This window comes from Symphalangus syndactylus, chromosome 4 (genome assembly GCF_028878055.3).
Source record: "Symphalangus syndactylus isolate Jambi chromosome 4, NHGRI_mSymSyn1-v2.1_pri, whole genome shotgun sequence".
In the NCBI taxonomy this organism is placed as follows: Eukaryota; Metazoa; Chordata; class Mammalia; order Primates; family Hylobatidae; genus Symphalangus; species Symphalangus syndactylus.
Genome location: NC_072426.2, coordinates 166369767 through 166387723, shown reverse-complemented (window position 1 = coordinate 166387723; position 17957 = coordinate 166369767).

The following is a 17957-nucleotide window of genomic DNA, read 5'->3' as shown; positions in this document are numbered from 1 at the left end:
CTGTGTAGTTTTTATTTGTAGACATTCTTTTTCCCAATATAGGCCTCTTAGCGCTCAGAATGTCCAATTGCAGTTTCTACAGAAAGAGTGTTTCAGAACGGCTCAATCAAAAGTAAGGTTCAACTCTGTTAGTTGAATGCACAGAACAGAAAGAAGTTTCATACAATGCTTCTGTGTAGTTTATATTTGAACATATTCTTTTTTCCACTATTACCCACTTAGCTCTACGAATGTCCAGTTGCATTTTCTACAGACAGAGTGTTTCAAAACTGCTCAATCAAAAGTATGGTTTAACTCTGTTAGCTGAATGCTCAGATCAGAAAGAAGTTTCACAGAATGCTTCTGTGTAGTTTATATTTGAATATATTACTTTTTCCACTACTACGCTCTTAGCGCTCCAAATGTACAGTTGCATTTTCTACAGAAAGAGTGTTCAGATCTGCTCAATCAAAAGTATGGTTTAACTCTGTAAGCTGAATGCACAGATCAGAAAGAAGTTTCACCGAATGATTCTGTGTAGTTTATATTTGAAGACATTCCTTTTTCCACTATTACCCTCTTAGCGCTCCGAATCTCCACTTGCATTTTCTACAAAAAGAGTGTTTCATAACTGCTCAATCAAAAATATGTTTTATCTCTGTTAACTGAATTTACAGATCAGAAATAAGTTTCACAGAATGCATCTGTGTAGTTTTTATTTGAAGATATTCTTTTTCCCAATGTAGGCCTCTTAGCGCTTAGCATGTCCAATTGCAGTTTCTACAGAAAGAGTGTTTCAGAACGGCTCAATCAAAAGTAAGGTTCAACTCTGTTAGTTGAATGCACAGAACAGAAAGAATTTTCACACAATGCTACTGTGTAGTTTATATTTGAATATATTCCTTTTTCCACTATTACCCTCTTAGCGCTCCGAATGTCCACTTGCATTTTCTACAGAAAGAGTGTTCAGAACTGCGCAATCAAAAGTATGGTTTAACTCTGTTAGCGTAATGAACATATCAGAAATAAGTTTCACACAATGATTCTGTGTAGTTTTTATTTGAAGATATTATTTTTCCCAATAGAGGCCTCTTAGCGCTCAGAATGTCCAACTGCAGTTTCTACAGAAAGAGTGTTTCAGAAAGGCTCAATCAAAAGTAAGGTTCAACTCTGTTAGTTGAATGCACAGAACAGAAAGAAGTTTCATACAATGCTTCTGTGTAGTTTATATTTGAACATATTCTTTTTTCCACTATTACCCACTTAGCGCTACGAATGTCCAGTTGCATTTTCTACAGACAGAGTGTTTCAAAACTGCTCAATCAAAAGTATGGTTTAACTCTGTTAGCTGAATGCTCAGATCAGAAAGAAGTTTCACAGAATGCTTCTGTGTGGTTTATATTTGAATATATTCCTTTTTCCACTACTACTCTCTTAGCGCTCCAAATGTCCAGTTGCATTTTCTACAGAAAGAGTGTTCAGATCTGCTCAATCAAAGTATGGTTTAACTCTGTTAGCTGAATGCACAGATCAGAAAGAAGTTTCACCGAATGATTCTGTGTAGTTTATATTTGAAGACATTCCTTTTTCCACTATTACCCTCTTAGCGCTCCGAATCTCCTCTTGCATTTTCTACAAAAAGAGTGTTTCATAACTGCTCAATCAAAAATATGTTTTATCTCTGTTAACTGAATTTACAGATCAGAAATAAGTTTCACAGAATGCATCTGTGTAGTTTTTATTTGAAGATATTCTTTTTCCCAATGTAGGCCTCTTAGCGCTTAGCATGTCCAATTGCAGTTTCTACAGAAAGAGTGTTTCAGAACGGCTCAATCAAAAGTAAGGTTCAACTCTGTTAGTTGAATGCACAGAACAGAAAGAATTTTCACAGAATGCTACTGTGTAGTTTATATTTGAATATATTCCTTTTTCCACTATTACCCTCTTAGCGCTCCGAATGTCCACTTGCATTTTCTACAGAAAGAGTGTTCAGAACTGCGCAATCAAAAGTATGGTTTAACTCTGTTAGCGTAATGAACATATCAGAAATAAGTTTCACACAATGCTTCTGTGTAGTTTTTATTTGAAGATATTATTTTTCCCAATAGAGGCCTCTTAGCGCTCAGAATGTCCAATTGCAGTTTCTACAGAAAGAGTGTTTCAGAAAGGCTCAATCAAAAGTAAGGTTCAACTCTGTTAGTTGAATGCACAGAACAGAAAGTAGTTTCATACAATGCTTCTGTGTAGTTTATATTTGAACATATTCTTTTTTCCACTATTACCCACTTAGTGCTACGAATGTCCAGTTGCATTTTCTACAGACAGAGTGTTTCAAAACTGCTCAATCAAAAGTATGGTTTAACTCTGTTAGCTGAATGCTCAGATCAGAAAGAAGTTTCACAGAATGCTTCTGTGTAGTTTATATTTGAATATATTCCTTTTTCCACTACTACTCTCTTAGCGCTCAAAATGTCCAGCTGCATTTTCTACAGAAAGAGTGTTCAGATCTGCTCAACCAAAAGTATGGTTTAACTCTGTTAGCTGAATGCACAGATCAGATAGAAGTTTCACAGAATGATTCTGCGTAGTTTATATTTGGAGACATTCCTTTTTCCACTATTAACCTCTTAGCGCTCCGAATCTCAACTTGCATTCTCTACAGAAAGAGTGTTTCAGAACGGCTCAATCAAAACTAAGGTTCAACTCTTTTAGTTGAACAAACAGAACAGAAAGAAGTTTCACACAATTCTTCTGTGTAGTTTTTATTTGTAGACATTCTTTTTCCCAATATAGGCCTCTTAGCGCTCAGAATGTCCAATTGCAGTTTCTACAGAAAGAGTGTTTCAGAACGGCTCAATCAAAAGTAAGGTTCAACTCTGTTAGTTGAATGCACAGAACAGAAAGAAGTTTCATACAATGCTTCTGTGTAGTTTATATTTGAACATATTCTTTTTTCCACTATTACCCACTTAGCGCTACGAATGTCCAGTTGCATTTTCTACAGACAGAGTGTTTCAAAACTGCTCAATCAAAAGTATGGTTTAACTCTGTTAGCTGAATGCTCAGATCAGAAAGAAGTTTCACAGAATGCTTCTGTGTAGTTTATATTTGAATATATTCCTTTTTCCACTACTACGCTCTTACCGCTCCAAATGCCCAGTTGCATTTTCTACAGAAAGAGTGTTCAGATCTGCTCAATCAAAAGTATGGTTTAACTCTGTTAGCTGAATGCACAGATCAGAAAGAAGTTTCACCGAATGATTCTGTGTAGTTTATATTTGAAGACATTCCTTTTTTCACTATTACCCACTTAGCGCTCCCAATCTCCACTTGCATTTTCTACAAAAAGAGTGTTTCATAACAGCTCAATCAAAAATATGTTTTATCTCTGTTAACTGAATTTACAGATCAGAAATAAGTTTCACAGAATGCATCTGTGTAGTTTTTATTTGAAGATATTCTTTTTCCCAATGTAGGCCTCTTAGCGCTTAGCATGTCCAATTGCAGTTTCTACAGAAAGAGTGTTTCAGAACGGCTCAATCAAAAGTAAGGTTCAACTCTGTTAGTTGAATGCACAGAACAGAAAGAATTTTCACAGAATGCTACTGTGTAGTTTATATTTGAATATATTCCTTTTTCCACTATTACCCTCTTAGCGCTCCGAATGTCCACTTGCATTTTCTACAGAAAGAGTGTTCAGAACTGCGCAATCAAAAGTATGGTTTAACTCTGTTAGCTTAATGAACATATCAGAAATAAGTTTCACACAATGCTTCTGTGTAGTTTTTATTTGAAGATATTATTTTTCATAATAGAGGCCTCTTAGCGCTCAGAATGTCCAATTGCAGTTTCGACAGAAAGAGTGTTTCAGAACGGCTCAATCAAAAGTAAGGTTCAAATCTGTTAGTTGAATGCACAGAACAGAAAGAAGTTTCATACAATGCTTCTGTTTAGTTTATATTTGAACATATTCTTTTTTCCACTATTACCCACTTAGCGCTACGAATGTCCAGTTGCATTTTCTACAGACAGAGTGTTTCAAAACTGCTCAATCAAAAGTATGGTTTAACTCTGTTAGCTGAATGCTCAGATCAGAAAGAAGTTTCACAGAATGCTTCTGTGTAGTTTATATTTGAATATATTCCTTTTTCCACTACTACGCTCTGAGCGCTCCAAATGTCCAGTTGCATTTTCTACAGAAAGAGTGTTCAGATCTGCTCAATCAAAAGTATGGTTTAACTCTGTTAGCTGAATGCACAGATCAGAAAGAAGTTTCACCGAATGATTCTGTGTAGTTTATATTTGAAGACATTCCTTTTTCCACTATTACCCTCTTAGCGCTCCGAATCTCCACTTGCATTTTCTACAAAAAGAGTTTTTCATAACTGCTCAATCAAAAATATGTTTTATCTCTGTTAACTGAATTTACAGATCAGAAATAAGTTTCACAGAATGCATCTGTGTAGTTTTTATTTGAAGATATTCTTTTTCCCAATGTAGGCCTCTTAGCGCTTAGCATGTCCAATTGCAGTTTCTACAGAAAGAGTGTTTCAGAACGGCTCAATCAAAAGTAAGGTTCAACTCTGTTAGTTGAATGCACAGAACAGAAAGAATTTTCACAGAATGCTACTGTGTAGTTTATATTTGAATATATTCCTTTTTCCACTATTACCCTCTTAGCGCTCCGAATGTCCACTTGCATTTTCTACAGAAAGAGTGTTCAGAACTGCGCAATCAAAAGTATGGTTTAACTCTGTTAGCTTAATGAACATATCAGAAATAAGTTTCACACAATGCTTCTGTGTAGTTTTTTTTGAAGATATTATTTTTCCCAATAGAGGCCTCTTAGCGCTCAGAATGTCCAATTGCAGTTTCTACAGAAAGAGTGTTTCAGAAAGGCTCAATCAAAAGTAAGGTTCAACTCTGTTAGTTGAATGCACAGAACAGAAAGAAGTTTCATACAATGCTTCTGTGTAGTTTATATTTGAACATATTCTTTTTTCCACTATTACCCACTTAGCGCTATGAATGTCCAGTTGCATTTTCTACAGACAGAGTGTTTCAAAACTGCTCAATCAAAAGTATGGTTTAACTCTGTTAGCTGAATGCTCAGATCAGAAAGAAGTTTCACAGAATGCTTCTGTGTAGTTTATATTTGAATATATTCCTTTTTCCACTACTACTCTCTTAGCGCTCCAAATGTCCAGTTGCATTTTCTACAGAAAGAGTGTTCAGATCTGCTCAACCAAAAGTATGGTTTAACTCTGTTAGCTGAATGCACAGATCAGAAAGAAGTTTCACAGAATGATTCTGTGTAGTTTATATTTGGAGACATTCCATTTTCCACTATTACCCTCTTAGCGCTCCGAATCTCCACTTGCATTTTCTACAGAAAGAGTGTTTCAGAACGGCTCAATCAAAACTAAGGTTCAACTCTTTTAGTTGAAGAAACAGAACAGAAAGAAGTTTCACACAATTCTTCTGTGTAGTTTTTATTTGTAGACATTCTTTTTCCCAATATAGGCCTCTTAGTGCTCAGAATGTCCAATTGCAGTTTCTACAGAAAGAGTGTTCAGAACTGCGCAATCAAAAGTATGGTTTAACTCTGTTAGCTTAATGAACATATCAGAAATAAGTTTCACACAATGCTTCTGTGTAGTTTTTATTTGAAGATATTATTTTTCCCAATAGAGGCCTCTTAGCGCTCAGAATGTCCAATTGCAGTTTCTACAGAAAGAGTGTTTCAGAAAGGCTCAATCAAAAGTAAGGTTCAACTCTGTTAGTTGAATGCACAGAACAGAAAGGAGTTTCATACAATGCTTCTGTGTAGTTTATATTTGAACATAATCTTTTTTCCACTATTACCCACTTAGCGCTACGAATGTCCAGTTGCATTTTCTACAGACAGAGTGTTTCAAAACTGCTCAATCAAAAATATGGTTTAACTCTGTTAGCTGAATGCTCAGATCAGAAAGAAGTTTCACAGAATGCTTCTGTGTAGTTTATATTTGAATATATTCCTTTTTCCACTACTACTCTCTTAGCGCTCCAAATGTCCAGTTGCATTTTCTACAGAAAGAGTGTTCAGATCTGCTCAACCAAAAGTATGGTTTAACTCTGTTAGCTGAATGCACAGATCAGAAAGAAGTTTCACAGAATGATTCTGTGTAGTTTATATTTGGAGACATTCCTTTTTCCACTATTATCCTCTTAGCGCTCCGAATCTCCACTTGCATTTTCTACAGAAAGAGTGTTTCAGAACGGCTCAATCAAAACTAAGGTTCAACTCTTTTAGTTGAACAAACAGAACAGAAAGAAGTTTCACACAATTCTTCTGTGTAGTTTTTATTTGTAGACATTCTTTTTCCCAATCTAGGCCTCTTAGCGCTCAGAATGTCCAATTGCAGTTTCTACAGAAAGAGTGTTTCAGAACGGCTCCATTAAAAGTAAGGTTCAACTCTGTTAGTTGAATGCACAGAACAGAAAGAAGTTTCATACAATGCTTCTGTGTAGTTTATATTTGAACATATTCTTTTTTCCACTATTACCCACTTAGCGCTACGAATGTCCAGTTGCATTTTCTACAGACAGAGTGTTTCAAAACTGCTCAATCAAAAGTATGGTTTAACTCTGTTAGCTGAATGCTCAGATCAGAAAGAAGTTTCACAGAATGCTTCTGTGTAGTTTATATTTGAATATATTCCTTTTTCCACTACTACGCTCTTAGCACTCCAAATGCCCAGTTGCATTTTCTACAGAAAGAGTGTTCAGATCTGCTCAAACAAAAGTATGGTTTAAATCTGTTAGCTGAATGCACAGATCAGAAAGAAGTTTCACCGAATGATTCTGTGTAGTTTATATTTGAAGACATTCCTTTTTCCACTATTACCCACTTAGCGCTCCGAATCTCCACTTGCATTTTCTACAAAAAGAGTGTTTCATAACTGCTCAATCAAAAATATGTTTTATCTCTGTTAACTGAATTTACAGATCAGAAATAAGTTTCACAGAATGCATCTGTGTAGTTTTTATTTGAAGATATTCTTTTTCCCAATGTAGGCCTCTTAGCGCTTAGCATGTCCGATTGCAGTTTCTAAAGAAAGAGTGTTTCAGAACGGCTCAATCAAAAGTAAGGTTCAACTCTGTTAGTTGAATGCACAGAACAGAAAGAATTTTCACAGAATGCTACTGTGTAGTTTATATTTGAATATATTCCTTTTTCCACTATTACCCACTTAGCGCTCCGAATGTCCACTTGCATTTTCTACAGAAAGAGTGTTCAGAACTGCGCAATCAAAAGTATGGTTTAACTCTGTTAGCTTAATGAACATATCAGAAATAAGTTTCACAAAATGCTTCTTTGTAGTTTTTATTTGAAGATATTATTTTACCCAATAGAGGCCTCTTAGCGCTCAGAATGTCCAATTGCAGTTTCTACAGAAAGAGTGTTTCAGAACGGCTCAATCAAATGTAAGGTTCAACTCTGTTAGTTGAATGCACAGAACAGAAAGAAGTTTCATACAATGCTTCTGTGTAGTTTATATTTGAACATATTCTTTTTTCCACTATTACCCACTTAGCGCTACGAATGTCCAGTTGCATTTTCTACAGACAGGGTGTTTCAAAACTGCTCAATCAAAAGTATGGTTTAACTCTGTTAGCTGAATGCTCAGATCAGAAAGAAGTTTCACAGAATGCTTCTGTGTAGTTTATATTTGAATATATTCCTTTTTCCACTACTACGCTCTTAGCGCTCCAAATGTCCAGTTGCATTTTCTACAGAAAGAGTGTTCAGATCTGCTCAATCAAAAGTATGCTTTAACTCTGTTAGCCGAATGCACAGATCAGAAAGAATTTTCACCGAATGATTCTGTGTAGTTTATATTTGAAGACATTCCTTTTTCCACTATTACCCTCTTAGCGCTCCGAATCTCCACTTGCATTTTCTACAAAAAGAGTGTTTCATAACTGCTCAATCAAAAATATGTTTTATCTCTGTTAACTGAATTTACAGATCAGAAATAAGTTTCACAGAATGCATCTGTGTAGTTTTTATTTGAAGATATTCTTTTTCCCAATGTAGGCTTCTTAGCGCTTAGCATGTCCAATTGCAGTTTCTACAGAAAGAGTGTTTCAGAACGGCTCAATCAAAAGTAAGGTTCAACTCTGTTAGTTGAATGCACAGAACAGGAAGAATTTTCACAGAATGCTACTGTGTAGTTTATATTTGAATATATTCCTTTTTCCACTATTACCCTCTTAGCGCTCCGAATGTCCACTTGCATTTTCTACGGAAAGAGTGTTCAGAACTGCGCAATCAAAAGTATGGTTTAACTCTGTTAGCGTAATGAACATATCAGAAATAAGTTTCACACAATGCTTCTGTGTAGTTTTTATTTGAAGATATTATTTTTCCCAATAGAGGCCTCCTAGCGCTCAGAATGTCCAATTGCAGTTTCTACACAAAGAGTTTTTCAGAAAGGCTCAATCAAAAGTAAGGTTCAACTCTGTTAGTTGAATGCACAGAACAGAAAGTAGTTTCATACAATGCTTCTGTGTAGTTTATATTTGAACATATTCTTTTTTCCACTATTACCCACTTAGCGCTACGAATGTCCAGTTGCATTTTCTACAGACAGAGTGTTTCAAAACTGCTCAATCAAAAGTATGGTTTAACTCTGTTAGCTGAATGCTCAGATCAGAAAGAAGTTTCACAGAATGCTTCTGTGTAGTTTATATTTGGATATATTCCTTTTTCCACTACTACTCTCTTAGCGCTCCAAATGTCCAGCTGCATTTTCTACAGAAAGAGTGTTCAGATCTGCTCAACCAAATGTATGGTTTAATTCTTTTAGCTGAATGCACAGATCAGAAAGAAGTTTCACAGAATGATTCTGTGTAGTTTATATTTGGAGACATTCCTTTTTCCACTATTAACCTCTTAGCGCTCCGAATCTCCACTTGCATTCTCTACAGAAAGAGTGTTTCAGAACGGCTCAATCAAAACTAAGGTTCAACTCTTTTAGTTGAACAAACAGAACAGAAAGAAGTTTCACACAATTCTTCTGTGTAGTTTTTATTTGTAGACATTCTTTTTCCCAATCTAGGCCTCTTAGCGCTCAGAATGTCCAATTGCAGTTTCTACAGAAAGAGTGTTTCAGAACGGCTCAATCAAAAGTAAGGTTCAACTCTGTTAGTTGAATGCACAGAACAGAAAGAAGTTTCATACAATGCTTCTGTGTAGTTTATATTTGAACATATTTTTTTTCCACTATTACCCACTTAGCGCTACGAATGTCCAGTTGCATTTTCTACAGACAGAGTGTTTCAAAACTGCTCAATCCAAAGTATGGTTTAACTCTGTTAGCTGAATGCTCAGATCAGAAAGAAGTTTCACAGAATGCTTCTGTGTAGTTTATATTTGAATATATTCCTTTTTCCACTACTAAGCTCTTAGCGCTCCAAATGTCCAGTTGCATTTTCTACAGAAAGAGTGTTCAGATCTGCTCAATCAAAAGTATGGTTTAACTCTGTTAGCTGAATGCACAGATCAGAAAGAAGTTTCACCGAATGATTCTGTGTAGTTTATATTTGAAGACATTCCTTTTTCCACTATTACCCACATAGCGCTCCCAATCTCCACTTGCATTTTCTACAGAAAGAGTGTTTCATAACTGCTCAATCAAAAATATGTTTTATCTCTGTTAACTGAATTTACAGATCAGAAATAAGTTTCACAGAATGCATCTGTGTAGTTTTTATTTGAAGATATTCTTTTTCCCAATGTAGGCCTCTTAGCGCTTAGCATGTCCAATTGCAGTTTCTACACAAAGAGTGTTTCAGAACGGCTCAATCAAAAGTAAGGTTCAATTCTGTTAGTTGAATGCACAGAACAGAAAGAATTTTCACAGAATGCTACTGTGTAGTTTATATTTGAATATATTCCTTTTTCCACTATTACCCTCTTAGCGCTCCGAATGTCCACTTGCATTTTCTACAGAAAGAGTGTTCAGAACTGCGCAATCAAAAGTATGGTTTAATTCTGTTAGCTTAATGAACATATCAGAAATAAGTTTCACACAATGCTTCTGTGTAGTTTTTATTTGAAGATATTATTTTTCCCAATAGAGGCCTCTTAGCGCGCAGAATGTCCAATTGCAGTTTCTACAGAAAGAGTGTTTCAGAAAGGCTCAATCAAAAGTAAGGTTCAACTCTGTTAGTTGAATGCACAGAACAGAAAGAAGTTTCATACAATGCTTCTGTGTAGTTTATATTTGAACATATTCTTTTTTCCACTATTACCCACTTAGCCCTACGAATGTCCAGTTGCATTTTCTACAGACAGAGTGTTTCAAAACTGCTCAATCAAAAGTATGGTTTAACTCTGTTAGCTGAATGCTCAGATCAGAAAGAAGTTTCACAGAATGCTTCTGTGTAGTTTATATTTGAATATATTCCTTTTTCCACTACTACTCTCTTAGCGCTCCAAATGTCCAGTTGCATTTTCTACAGAAAGAGTGTTCAGATCTGCTCAACCAAAAGTATGGTTTAACTCTGTTAGCTGAATGCACAGATCAGAAAGAAGTTTCACAGAATGATTCTGTGTAGTTTATATTTGGAGACATTCCTTTTTCCACTATTACCCTCTTAGCGCTGCGAATCTCCACTTGCATTTTCTACAGAAAGAGTGTTTCAGAACGGCTCAATCAAACTAAGGTTCAACTCTTTTAATTGAACAAACAGAACAGAAAGAAGTTTCACACAATTCTTCTGTGTAGTTTTTATTTGTAGACATTCTTTTTCCCAATCTAGGCCTCTTAGCGCTCAGAATGTCCAATTGCAGTTTCTACAGAAAGAGTGTTTCAGAACGGCTCAATCAAAAGTAAGGTTCAACTCTGTTAGTTGAATGCACAGAACAGAAAGAAGTTTCATACAATGCTTCTGTGTAGTTTATATTTGAACATATTCTTTTTTCCACTATTACCCACTTAGCGCTACGAATGTCCAGTTGCATTTTCTACAGACAGAGTGTTTCAAAACTGCTCAATCAAAAGTATGGTTTCACTCTGTTAGCTGAATGCTCAGATCAGAAAAAAGTTTCACAGAATGCTTCTGTGTAGTTTATATTTGAATATATTCCTTTTTCCACTACTACGCTCTTAGCGCTCCAAATGTCCAGTTGCATTTTCTACAGAAAGAGTGTTCAGATCTGCTCAATCAAAAGTATGGTTTAACTCTGTTAGCTGAATGCACAGATCAGAAAGAAGTTTCACCGAATGATTCTGTGTAGTTTATATTTGAAGACATTCCTTTTTCCACTATTACCCTCTTAGCGCTCCCAATCTCCACTTGCATTTTCTACAAAAAGAGTGTTTCATAACTGCTCAATCAAAAATATGTTTTATCTCTGTTAACTGAATTTACAGATCAGAAATAAGTTTCACAGAATGCATCTGTGTAGTTTTTATTTGAAGATATTCTTTTTCCCAATGTAGGCCTCTTAGCGCTTAGCATGTCCAATTGCAGTTTCTACAGAAAGAGTGTTTCAGAACGGCTCAATCAAAAGTAAGGTTCAACTCTGTTAGTTGAATGCACAGAACAGAAAGAATTTTCACAGAATGCTACTGTGTAGTTTATATTTGAATATATTCCTTTTTCCACTATTACCCTCTTAGCGCTCCGAATGTCCACTTGCATTTTCTACAGAAAGAGTGTTCAGAACTGCGCAATCAAAAGTATGGTTTAACTCTGTTAGCTTAATGAACATATCAGAAATAAGTTTCACACAATGCTTCTGTGTAGTTTTTATTTGAAGATATTATTTTTCCCAATAGAGGCCTCTTAGCGCTCAGAATGTCCAATTGCAGTTTCTACAGAAAGAGTGTTTCAGAATGGCTCAATCAAAAGTAAGGTTCAACTCTGTTAGTTGAATGCACAGAACAGAAAGAAGTTTCATACAATGCTTCTGTGTAGTTTATATTTGAACATATTCTTTTTTCCACTATTACCCACTTAGCGCTACGAATGTCCAGTTGCATTTTCTACAGACAGAGTGTTTCAAAACTGCTCAATCAAAAGTATGGTTTAACTCTGTTAGCTGAATGCTCAGATCAGAAAGAAGTTTCACAGAATGCTTCTGTGTAGTTTATATTTGAATATATTCCTTTTTCCACTACTACGCTCTTAGCGCTCCAAATGTCCAGTTGCATTTTCTACAGAAAGAGTGTTCAGATCTGCTCAATCAAAAGTATGGTTTAACTCTGTTAGCTGAATGCACAGATCAGAAAGAAGTTTCACCGAATGATTCTGTGTAGTTTATATTTGAAGACATTCCTTTTTCCACTATTACCCTCTTACCGCTCCGAATCTCCACTTGCATTTTCTACAAAAAGAGTTTTTCATAACTGCTCAATCAAAAATATGTTTTATCTCTGTTAACTGAATTTACAGATCAGAAATAAGTTTCACAGAATGCATCTGTGTAGTTTTTATTTGAAGATATTTTTTTTCCCAATGTAGGCCTCTTAGCGCTTAGCATGTCCACTTGCAGTTTCTACAGAAAGAGTGTTTCAGAACGGCTCAATCAAAAGTAAGGTTCAACTCTGTTAGTTGAATGCACAGAACAGAAAGAATTTTCACAGAATGCTACTATGTAGTTTATATTTGAATATATTCCTTTTTCCACTGTTACCCTCTTAGCGCTCCGAATGTCCAGTTGCATTTTCTACAGAAAGAGTGTTCAGAACTGCGCAATCAAAAGTATGGTTTAACTCTGTTAGCTTAATGAACATATCAGAAATAAGTTTCACACAATGCTTCTGTGTAGTTTTTATTTGAAGATATTATTTTTCCCAATAGAGGCCTCTTAGCGCTCAGAATGTCCAATTGCAGTTTCTACAGAAAGAGTGTTTCAGAACGGCTCAATCAAAAGTAAGGTTCAACTCTGTTAGTTGAATGCACAGAACAGAAAGAAGTTTCATACAATGCTTCTGTGTAGTTTATATTTGAACATATTCTTTTTTCCACTATTACCCACTTAGCGCTACGAATGTCCAGTTGCATTTTCTACAGACAGAGTGTTTCAAAACTGCTCAATCAAAAGTATGGTTTAACTCTGTTAGCTGAATGCTCAGATCAGAAAGAAGTTTCACAGAATGCTTCTGTGTAGTTTATATTTGAATATATTCCTTTTTCCACTACTACGCTCTTAGCGCTCCAAATGTCCAGTTGCATTTTCTACAGAAAGAGTGTTCAGATCTGCTCAATCAAAAGTATGGTTTAACTCTGTTAGCTGAATGCACAGATCAGAAAGAAGTTTCACCGAATGATTCTGTGTAGTTTATATTTGAAGACATTCCTTTTTCCACTATTACCCTCTTACCGCTCCGAATCTCCACTTGCATTTTCTACAAAAAGAGTTTTTCATAACTGCTCAATCAAAAATATGTTTTATCTCTGTTAACTGAATTTACAGATCAGAAATAAGTTTCACAGAATGCATCTGTGTAGTTTTTATTTGAAGATATTATTTTTCCCAATGTAGGCCTCTTAGCGCTTAGCATGTCCACTTGCAGTTTCTACAGAAAGAGTGTTTCAGAACGGCTCAATCAAAAGTAAGGTTCAAATCTGTTAGTTGAATGCACAGAACAGAAAGAATTTTCACAGAATGCTACTATGTAGTTTATATTTGAATATATTCCTTTTTCCACTGTTACCCTCTTAGCGCTCCGAATGTCCAGTTGCATTTTCTACAGAAAGAGTGTTCAGAACTGCGCAATCAAAAGTATGGTTTAACTCTGTTAGCTTAATGAACATATCAGAAATAAGTTTCACACAATGCTTCTGTGTAGTTTTTATTTGAAGATATTATTTTTCCCAATAGAGGCCTCTTAGCTCTCAGAATGTCCAATTGCAGTTTCTACAGAAAGAGTGTTTCAGAAAGGCTCAATCAAAAGTAAGGTTCAACTCTGTTAGTTGAATGCACAGAACAGAAAGAAGTTTCATACAATGCTTCTGTGTAGTTTATATTTGAACATATTCTTTTTTCCACTATTACCCACTTAGCGCTACGAATGTCCAGTTGCATTTTCTACAGACAGAGTGTTTCAAAACTGCTCAATCCAAAGTATGGTTTAACTCTGTTAGCTGAATGCTCAGATCAGAAAGAAGTTTCACAGAATGCTTCTGTGTAGTTTATATTTGAATATATTCCTTTTTCCACTACTACTCTCTTAGCGCTCCAAATGTCCAGTTGCATTTTCTACAGAAAGAGTGTTCAGATCTGCTCAACCAAAAGTATGGTTTAACTCTGTTAGCTGAATGCACAGATCAGAAAGAAGTTTCACAGAATGATTCTGTATAGTTTATATTTGGAGACATTCCTTTTTCCACTATTACCCTCTTAGCGATCCGAATCTCCACTTGCATTTTCTACAGAAAGAGTGTTTCAGAACGGCTCAATCAAAACTAAGGTTCAACTCTTTTAGTTGAACAAACAGAACAGAAAGAAGTTTCACACAATTCTTCTGTGTAGTTTTTATTTGTAGACATTCTTTTTCCCAATCTAGGCCTCTTAGCGCACAGAATGTCCAATTGCAGTTTCTACAGAAAGAGTGTTTCAGAACGGCTCAATCAAAAGTAAGGTTCAACTCTGTTAGTTGAATGCACAGAACAGAAAGAATTTTCACAGAATGCTACTGTGTAGTTTATATTTGAATATATTCCTTTTTCCACTATTACCCTCTTAGCGCTCCGAATGTCCACTTGCATTTTCTACAGAAAGAGTGTTCAGAACTGCGCAATCAAAAGTATGGTTTAACTCTGTTAGCTTAATGAACATATCAGAAATAAGTTTCACACAATGCTTCTGTGTAGTTTTTTTTGAAGATATTATTTTTCCCAATAGAGGCCTCTTAGCGCTCAGAATGTCCAATTGCAGTTTCTACAGAAAGAGTGTTTCAGAAAGGCTCAATCAAAAGTAAGGTTCAACTCTGTTAGTTGAATGCACAGAACAGAAAGAAGTTTCATACAATGCTTCTGTGTAGTTTATATTTGAACATATTCTTTTTTCCACTATTACCCACTTAGCGCTACGAATGTCCAGTTGCATTTTCTACAGACAGAGTGTTTCAAAACTGCTCAATCAAAAGTATGGTTTAACTCTGTTAGCTGAATGCTCAGATCAGAAAGAAGTTTCACAGAATGCTTCTGTGTAGTTTATATTTGAATATATTCCTTTTTCCACTACTACTCTCTTAGCGCTCCAAATGTCCAGTTGCATTTTCTACAGAAAGAGTGTTCAGATCTGCTCAACCAAAAGTATGGTTTAACTCTGTTAGCTGAATGCACAGATCAGAAAGAAGTTTCACAGAATGATTCTGTGTAGTTTATATTTGGAGACATTCCATTTTCCACTATTACCCTCTTAGCGCTCCGAATCTCCACTTGCATTTTCTACAGAAAGAGTGTTTCAGAACGGCTCAATCAAAACTAAGGTTCAACTCTTTTAGTTGAAGAAACAGAACAGAAAGAAGTTTCACACAATTCTTCTGTGTAGTTTTTATTTGTAGACATTCTTTTTCCCAATATAGGCCTCTTAGTGCTCAGAATGTCCAATTGCAGTTTCTACAGAAAGAGTGTTCAGAACTGCGCAATCAAAAGTATGGTTTAACTCTGTTAGCTTAATGAACATATCAGAAATAAGTTTCACACAATGCTTCTGTGTAGTTTTTATTTGAAGATATTATTTTTCCCAATAGAGGCCTCTTAGCGCTCAGAATGTCCAATTGCAGTTTCTACAGAAAGAGTGTTTCAGAAAGGCTCAATCAAAAGTAAGGTTCAACTCTGTTAGTTGAATGCACAGAACAGAAAGGAGTTTCATACAATGCTTCTGTGTAGTTTATATTTGAACATAATCTTTTTTCCACTATTACCCACTTAGCGCTACGAATGTCCAGTTGCATTTTCTACAGACAGAGTGTTTCAAAACTGCTCAATCAAAAATATGGTTTAACTCTGTTAGCTGAATGCTCAGATCAGAAAGAAGTTTCACAGAATGCTTCTGTGTAGTTTATATTTGAATATATTCCTTTTTCCACTACTACTCTCTTAGCGCTCCAAATGTCCAGTTGCATTTTCTACAGAAAGAGTGTTCAGATCTGCTCAACCAAAAGTATGGTTTAACTCTGTTAGCTGAATGCACAGATCAGAAAGAAGTTTCACAGAATGATTCTGTGTAGTTTATATTTTGAGACATTCCTTTTTCCACTATTATCCTCTTAGCGCTCCGAATCTCCACTTGCATTTTCTACAGAAAGAGTGTTTCAGAACGGCTCAATCAAAACTAAGGTTCAACTCTTTTAGTTGAACAAACAGAACAGAAAGAAGTTTCACACAATTCTTCTGTGTAGTTTTTATTTGTAGACATTCTTTTTCCCAATCTAGGCCTCTTAGCGCTCAGAATGTCCAATTGCAGTTTCTACAGAAAGAGTGTTTCAGAACGGCTCAATCAAAAGTAAGGTTCAACTCTGTTAGTTGAATGCACAGAACAGAAAGAAGTTTCATACAATGCTTCTGTGTAGTTTATATTTGAACATATTCTTTTTTCCACTATTACCCACTTAGCGCTACGAATGTCCAGTTGCATTTTCTACAGACAGAGTGTTTCAAAACTGCTCAATCAAAAGTATGGTTTAACTCTGTTAGCTGAATGCTCAGATCAGAAAGAAGTTTCACAGAATGCTTCTGTGTAGTTTATATTTGAATATATTCCTTTTTCCACTACTACGCTCTTAGCACTCCAAATGCCCAGTTGCATTTTCTACAGAAAGAGTGTTCAGATCTGCTCAATCAAAAGTATGGTTTAAATCTGTTAGCTGAATGCACAGATCAGAAAGAAGTTTCACCGAATGATTCTGTGTAGTTTATATTTGAAGACATTCCTTTTTCCACTATTACCCACTTAGCGCTCCGAATCTCCACTTGCATTTTCTACAAAAAGAGTGTTTCATAACTGCTCAATCAAAAATATGTTTTATCTCTGTTAACTGAATTTACAGATCAGAAATAAGTTTCACAGAATGCATCTGTGTAGTTTTTATTTGAAGATATTCTTTTTCCCAATGTAGGCCTCTTAGCGCTTAGCATGTCCAATTGCAGTTTCTACAGAAAGAGTGTTTCAGAACGGCTCAATCAAAAGTAAGGTTCAACTCTGTTAGTTGAATGCACAGAACAGAAAGAATTTTCACAGAATGCTACTGTGTAGTTTATATTTGAATATATTCCTTTTTCCACTATTACCCACTTAGCGCTCCGAATGTCCACTTGCATTTTCTACAGAAAGAGTGTTCAGAACTGCGCAATCAAAAGTATGGTTTAACTCTGTTAGCTTAATGAACATATCAGAAATAAGTTTCACAAAATGCTTCTTTGTAGTTTTTATTTGAAGATATTATTTTACCCAATAGAGGCCTCTTAGCGCTCAGAATGTCCAATTGCAGTTTCTACAGAAAGAGTGTTTCAGAACGGCTCAATCAAATGTAAGGTTCAACTCTGTTAGTTGAATGCACAGAACAGAAAGAAGTTTCATACAATGCTTCTGTGTAGTTTATATTTGAACATATTCTTTTTTCCACTATTACCCACTTAGCGCTACGAATGTCCAGTTGCATTTTCTACAGACAGGGTGTTTCAAAACTGCTCAATCAAAAGTATGGTTTAACTCTGTTAGCTGAATGCTCAGATCAGAAAGAAGTTTCACAGAATGCTTCTGTGTAGTTTATATTTGAATATATTCCTTTTTCCACTACTACGCTCTTAGCGCTCCAAATGTCCAGTTGCATTTTCTACAGAAAGAGTGTTCAGATCTGCTCAATCAAAAGTATGCTTTAACTCTGTTAGCCGAATGCACAGATCAGAAAGAATTTTCACCGAATGATTCTGTGTAGTTTATATTTGAAGACATTCCTTTTTCCACTATT